We start from the raw sequence: 7,732 nt of genomic DNA, 5'->3' as shown, positions 1-7,732 counted from the left end.
GGAATACTTTTTGTTACTGTATCACCAGAGAGAACAACTGTTTGGAGTATATAGCCTATTGAGCTACCTCAGTTTTGCCAATTAGAGCTGGATTTTCTGCCATAGTGTCCTCTTGAAACTCCTCCATCTTAAGTGTTTCATGGGAGACTAGGTTTTAACTGGATTGCCCCATGACTTGGTCTCCTTCTACTGAAAGATTCGAAATTGGTCTGAACAGGAAAAGATGGTAGAGAGGTTAGGAGAGGCTGGGCCAGGTAAAAGGCGCAGAGAGGGGAAGCCAAGATAAGGCGAAGGCCCGTCTGTATGTGTGATAAAGGGCTCCTGTTCCAGACCTCTAATCCCAGGGCACAGGACTCGCTTTACATACTAGATCCATCCTTCACTGGATTAGGCTAGGCCTATATTCACAACAGGGTATAAGTGTGTGTTTTTGTAAAAAAAAATGTGAGTTGGTAAGGATAGGTTTTAAGAACGATGCCTCTGTACTCATCTTGGGCTGCCCAGGTATGGATATATGAAGCAAGGACAAGATCCTTAACCTTTAAAAATTCTGGACCTTTCCTCCTTGGCTTCCAGAGAGACTGTCAGCAATGGCTTTTTTGTGGTTACCAGAGCCAGTGTCCTGCCCTGCTGCAGCAGTTTTTAGTGTCATGGTAGCTAAAGGAGAGTGGGTGTCGTTTACATGCTGTGAGATCACTGCAAACCCACCTCACTGTTGTAACGGGGCAAATGCAATAGAACTCATTGGGTGATGTCCGTCTGATGCTGGGCTCTTGTTTCTGCCAATTGCTGCCCCCCTCTGGTTATTGTATTTGGGTTTCATAGGACTTCACAAGTAGCTGATTTGGTGATTGCTAGGTGGCCTAGTTTGTATAAATATAATGTGTTGATCTTTTCCATGTTCTTTTGGGTTTTTATTGTTTACAAACTTCTTTTTATATTGAGAAAAATAGCCAAAGCATCTTTGACAAAAGGTTCTGCACCAGGCAGAAAGATCTGAAACATAAGCTTGGGGGCCTCTCTTCTTGAAGTGCGGGGTGGGTCTTGAACCACACTTTCTTTTGTGTTCCCCTTCTCCTATTTCGAACACGAGCTTCTGTCCTAAACACTAGATTCCTACCCCCTCCTCTATTTCCCCGTCATGCCCCTCCTCCCCCCACAAACAGCCCATACACCATACATTTAATTTGTGTAGTATCTGCAGTTAAACGATTTGTGCACAAATCCCGAAGTAAGAACTCTCCATCCCTTGTTCCCAGTCTCTTGAATCATGACCATTCCTTGATGTGATTCATGCCAAACAGACTGTTGGCTTTGGATGGATTAAAACCTGCTTTAATCTCTAATCCTAGGGTAGAGAGAAGCAATGAGGGGGCCTTCCGTGTAGAAAGTGGGGTCGGGAGGCCACAAAAGGAAAGATGAATGTATATCCATGTCACTCAGGAACTTTTATACAGGTGAAAGAAACTTAGGTAAAGTGGCCACAAGATTGTTTAATAGGAGGCGGATGAATGTAATTCCATGTTTACTGCTAGAAACCAAAGCTTTGTGTGAAATCTTGAATTTATGGGGAGGGAAGGAGGGTAGAAAAGCACATACCTGTCTGTTCTTTCCCTCATCCCTTCTCCACATTCCTGAACTGCAGGAGACTGAGCGCGCTTGAGCTTTGGTGACTCCATCTGGGGAGTGTTCTATTTGATGGTTGATTTTGCTGTGCCAGGTACTTCCTTTCCCATTTGCTATCATTTTGTAACACACATGCTGATCCTTTCCCCTTCCCCTTCTTTTCCCTGGGAAGATTCAATGAATAAAGACTTACTGGTACTGGGGGAAAAGACAAACGGGAGGACAAATGAATGGATAGAGAATATATTTGCAATCCTGTATGTATATTAGAACTACCTATGGAGCTTTAAAAAAATACAGATGCCTTAGTCTGGCTCTAGACTGGTTAAATAAGAATCTTAAATTACATCCTGGGTATCAAAATTGTTTTTACAGTATATTAGTAATACTGGTAAATCATCCCAGGTGGTTTTTGTTATTCAGTGGAGATTGAGAACAACAACTTCAGAAGAACTTTTGCCAAACTCGGTTTTTAGTTTTGCTGTAAACTCTCCTAAAGTTCAAAAAAGCCTTTCAGATGTGATCCAACTAGCTAGTAGAAATGACATACAAATTCATATCTACCATCAGTCTTCTCAGGAAGGGCTGTGGCAACAAATCAAGATTTCCTATCTAAACATATTGTTTTCATGAGATGCATTTATTGTCAGAGAAAAAGCAGCTTGTTTATTGAACTTAAGTTCAGTATTCATTCAGCTCATTTGTTCAATAGGTATTTGAGTGCTCACCATGTACCAGGTACCACGCTAGGTGATGACTGTACAATAATACAAAAACTGAGACTGTCCTTGCTGTTTTGGGAGTCTTACAGTCTTTATGAGACTTGAGACCGAGTATATGGTTCAATAGTAGTTCATTTCAGCAGTTACCTCCAAAAATAGTTAATTCATTTTGGGTTTGCTGAAAAAACCTTGTTAATTTTAATATCATAGTTTGTGGATCTGTCAAACTATCTGAGGAATGTATAGGCTCAGTGAGTCAGTCACCTGGCAGAATGATTGCTTATGACTAGAAAAAGAATTGGGTATGGCTAAGAGAGATTGAAAAAGAGGAATATCGGGAGAGAAGATTTGAGAAAGAAATATTCAGAGTCATCAGTTATCCATTTGGCAAAGGGACAGATAGGTTGAGATGTATGTTGGTAAAAATGTTGTTAATTGGTAAAATTATTACAAAAGTAAAAAAAGTATTGGTTGGTCACTTTTCTTTGCAGCAATGCAAACCTGCCTCTCATCATTTATGGTTCATCTCTGATCTCTGTATGGCTAGTTCTTACCTTTGAGATCTTAGCATAAATGTCACTCTTAAAGAACCTTTTTCTCTATACCCAATCTAGAATTTTTAACCATCCATATCCTTTCTGTCACATCAGTCTATTTAAGTTTTGGTTTTCTGATTAATTAGAATGTAAGGAAATGAAGAAGGGGACCCTATTTTGTCTTGTTTACTGTGGTGTTTCTACCCTTTGAATGCTTAGGGCAAATAGAAGAATTCATTGGCTAGATACTTTTAAAAAGTCTTAAAAAAATCACAAGATATATATATATGTATATGTATATATACACACACATACACACACAAACAGAAAAGTATCTAAAAGTACGGTTTAAAGAATAACTAAAATATCTTAAAAAAATCTGGATTTTTTTAGGTATTTCTTTTAGTTCTGTGAGAAAAAACTTCTGAGATGCTAAATGGCACCATGATCTGAAAAAGTTTGGGAACCTCTTGGCTATAGTTAATTCATTCTTTTGTTGATAGTAATTCGGGTTGTTTCTAGTTTTGGCTAGTATAAAAAATAAAAATATTCCTTCCCGTCTCCTGGGACACATGTGCGTTTGTTTCTCTAGGGTATGTATTTTGGATAGGAATTTTGTGGTTATATTTATTTTTTAACATAGATTCAGATTCTCTGTGGTTCAGGTTTTCTGTTTCTTCTATCAGTTTTGCAAAGTTATTTTTCTATAAATTTGTCCATTTTTGTCTAAAATTTCAAATTTCTTGATACCAGGTTTTATTAATATCTTTTTAAAAAATTTATTTTATTTATTTATTTTTGTCTGTGTTGGGTCTTTGTTGCTGCGTGAGGGCTTTCTCTAGTTGTGGCGAGCAGGGGCTACTCTTCATTGAGGTGTGCAGGCTTCTCACTGCAGAGCACGGGCTCTAGGCGTGCGGACTTCAGTAGTTGCAGCACACAGGCTCAGTAGTTGTGGTCCTTATTAGTTATCTATTTTATATATAGTAGTGTGTATATGTCAGTCCCAATCTCCCAATTTATCCCTCCTCTCCCTTAACCCCTGGTAATCATAATTTGTTTACTACACCTGTGACTTTATTTCTGTTGTGTAAATAAGTTCATTCGTACCATTTTTTTAAGATTCCACATATAAGCGATTTCATATGATATTTGTCTTTGTCTGAATTACTCAGTATGACAATCTCTAGGTCCATCCATATTGCTGCAGATGGCATGATTTTGTTCTTTTTTATGGCTGAGTAATATTCCATTGTATATATATCTATATGTATCTGTATCTATCTATCTATCTATCTATCTATCTATCGATATATACATACACCACATCTTCTTTATCCATTCTTCTGTTGATGGACATTTAAGTTACTTTCATGTCCTGGCTGCTGTAAATAGTGCTGCAGTGAATATTAGGGTGCGCGTATCTTTTTAATTATGGTTTTGTCCAGATATGTGCCCAGGAGTGGGATTGCTAGATCACATGGTAGCTCTATTTTTAATTTTTTAAGGAACCTCCATACTGTTCTCCATAGTGGCTGTACCAATTTATTATACATTCCCACCAATAGTGTAGGAGGGTTCCCTTTTCTCCACACCCTCTCCAGCATTTATTGTTCGTAGATTTTTTGATGATGGCCATTCTGGCCCGTGTGAAGTGATACTTCATTGTAGTTTTGATTTGCATTTCTCTAATAGTGATGTTGAGCATCTTTTCATTGTACTTTTTAGCCATCTGTATGTCTTCTTTGGAGCAGTGTCTGTTTAGAGCTTCTGCCCATTTTTTGATTGGGTTGTTTGGTTTTTTTTGATACTGAGCTGCATGAGTTGTTTGTATATTTTGGAGATTAATCCCTTGTCAGTTACTTTGTTTGCAAATATTTTCTCCCATTATGAGGGTTGTCTTTTTGTTTTGTTTACAGTTTCCTTTGCTGTGAAACAGCTTTTAAGTTTATTTTCTCCCTTCTTTTTTTATAATTAATTAATTAATATTTGGCTGCGTTGTGTCTTTGTTGCTGCATGTGGTCTTTCTCTAGTTGTGGCGAGCAGGGGCTACTCTTTGTTTTGGTGAGCCGGCTTCTCATTGCAGTGGCTTCTCTTGTGGAGCATGGGCTCTAGGCCCGCGGGCTTCAGTAGTTGCAGCACGTGGGCTCAGTAGTTGTGGCTTGCAGGCCCTATAGAGTGCAGGCTGAGTAGTTGTGGTGCATGGGCTTAGTTGCCCCGCGGCACGTGGGATCTTCTCAAACCAGGGATAGAACTCGTGTCGCCTGCATTGGCAGGTGGATTCTTAACCACTGTGCCACCAGGGAAGTCCCTATTTTCTCCCTTCTTGAGATGAATGCTTGGCTTACTAAATTTCATCCCTTTTCCTAATAAATGTTAATTTCCTGTTAAGTACTGCCATAGTCCTATCTTACAGTTTGTTACATGGAATTTTGACAGTTTAATTCAAAATATTTTCTAGTTTCCATTATAATTTCTTCTTTGAACAGTAGATTGGTTATAGAATAGTTTTTTGTTTAACTTCCAAACACATGGAAAACTTATCTTTTTTCCCCCCCTTTGGAGTTTTAATTTATTTACATTGTGGTTAGAGTATGTGGCTTGTATTATTTCAGTCTTTTGAAATTTGTTAACACTTAATGGGCTAGTGCACCCACCCATTGGTAAACTGTGACCTATAGACCAAATCCAATCATGCTACCATGGCTTCTTTCTTTACTATGAAGGCAGAGGAACAGATGAGCAGTTGTGATAGAGGTCTTAGGGTCTGTAAACTTAAAAATATGTACTGTCTGGACCTTTACACGAAAAGTTTGCTGACCTCTGGCCTAGTATTAAATTGCTTTCTTTGAAGGTTCTGTGTGTATTTGAAAAGAATGTATGTTGTACTTCAGGTAGTGTTCTACACCGAAGTATAGTAGTCCTCAAGTATGTTGTGTTCTATCTATAACCTCAGTAAAAGAACAAAAGTTTGTTCTTTTACTAAGAGTTGTGTTAAAATTTCCAATTATGATTCTCAGTTTTTTAAATTATTGTTTTATCACTGTTTGCTCTCTATACATTTAAGCTATGTTGTCAGGAACATACTTAAAATGATTTTACTGGTGAATTGAGCCATTTGAGTTGACCTGTCTCTTACGTTAGCCTTGAATTTTGTCTTGTTTGCCAGCTTTCTTTTGGTTAGTGAATTGCATGGTATACCTTTTTCCTTTCATTTTTACTTTCTGCTTTGCTGTTATCCTTGTTCTGGATTTGTTGCTTATGAACATATATGGTTGGATTTTTCAAAATTAAGCCTAAGAATCTTTATCCTTTAGCTGACTTACTGACTTAAATGTAATGTAAGTACAGCTGACCATTGAACAACATGGGTTTGAACTGCATAGGTCTGCTTATGCGTGGATATTTTCAATAGTAAATACTACAGTACTGCACAGTCTGGTTGGTTGAATCCCTGCATGCAGAGGTACCCTGAATTGGGAGTGCTGACTGTAGGTTATATGCAGATTAACCCCTGCATTGTTCAAGGATCAACTGTACTTAACATTTTCATTTAAATCTACCATTTCATCATTTCTTATTTTCCTTCCCATTTTATTTTTCCTTTTTCTTTCTTCTTTTGGATTGGCTAAGTATTTTTCATAATTCCATTCCCCCCATTTTACTAGCTCCAAAGTTATTCATAGTGTTTTTTTCTCTTAATTGTTACTTATCAAAGTCTGTACTTAATGTGATCACCCACTGCCTAATAATTTCGGACCACTTTAAAACTTCATTCCCCACCAAAAAACTACTAGAGCCCATCAATGAGTTCAGTAAAGTTGCAGCGTACAAAATTAATATCAGAAATCTGTTGCATTTCTCTACACTAACAACGAACTATCAGAAAGGGAAATTATGGAAACAATCCCATTTATAATCGCATTAAAAAGAATAAAATATTTAGAAATAAGCCTACTAAGGAGATAAAAGGCCCGTGCTATAAGGCAGCAGTCCCCAACCTTTTTGGCACCAGGGACCAGTTTCGTGGTAGACAATTTTCCTCGAACCTGGGCTGGGGGTGGGGGTGGGGTGATGGTTTGGGGATGATTCAAGCCCATTACATTTATTGTGTACTTTATTTCTGTTATTATTACATTGTAATATATAATGAAATAATTATACAACTCACCATAATGCAGAATCAGTGGGAGTTCTGAGCTTGTTTTCCTGCAACTAGATGGTCCCATATAGGGGTGATGGGAGACAGTGACACCCGAAGTGTATTGCTTATGTCCAGTCTACCCTTTAAGATGCAACTTGCCACTCACTGATAGGGTTTTGATGAGTCTGCAAGCAATTGATTTATTATGGCCTCTGTGCAGTAACACCTCTCTGCTAATGATAATCTGTATTTGCAGCCACTCCCGAGTGCTAGCATCACCACCTCAGCCCCACCTTAGATCATCAGGCATTAGATTCTCAAAAGGAGAGTGCACCCTACATCCCTCATGTGTGTAGTTCACAGTAGGGTTCGTGCTCCTATGAGAATCTAATGCTGCTGCTGATCTGTCAGGAGGTGGAGCTCAGGTGGTAGGTAATATGAGCCATGGGGAGCGGATGTAAATACAGATGAAGCTTTGCTCACTGCCTGCCACTCACCTCCTGCTGCGGCCCAGTTGGGGACCGACCCCTGCTATAAGGCACTGGTGAAAGAAATTGAAGAGGATACAGACAGGTGGAAAGGTATACTGTGTTCATGGATTGGAAGAATCAGTATTGTTAAAATGACCATACTACCCAATGCACTCTAGAGATTCAGTGCGACCCCTATCAAAAATACCAAAGATAATTTCCACAGTTAACTCGAAC

The 7,732-nt window shown here is 38.6% G+C and overlaps 1 protein-coding gene across 1 annotated transcript in view; it reads left to right on the top strand.

Moving 5' to 3' along the window:
• The window catches only part of TRIM33 (tripartite motif containing 33), a 160,173-nt gene that overhangs the window by 102,197 nt on the left and 50,244 nt on the right, over positions 1 to 7,732 (top strand). The window lies entirely within an intron of this gene.

The sequence above is a fragment of the Lipotes vexillifer genome, unplaced genomic scaffold (genome assembly GCF_000442215.2).
Source record: "Lipotes vexillifer unplaced genomic scaffold, Lipotes_vexillifer_v1.1 scaffold1029, whole genome shotgun sequence".
In the NCBI taxonomy this organism is placed as follows: Eukaryota; Metazoa; Chordata; class Mammalia; order Artiodactyla; family Lipotidae; genus Lipotes; species Lipotes vexillifer.
The sequence above is the reverse complement of the archived record's forward strand: the minus strand, read 5'-3'. Positions and strand labels throughout refer to the sequence as shown.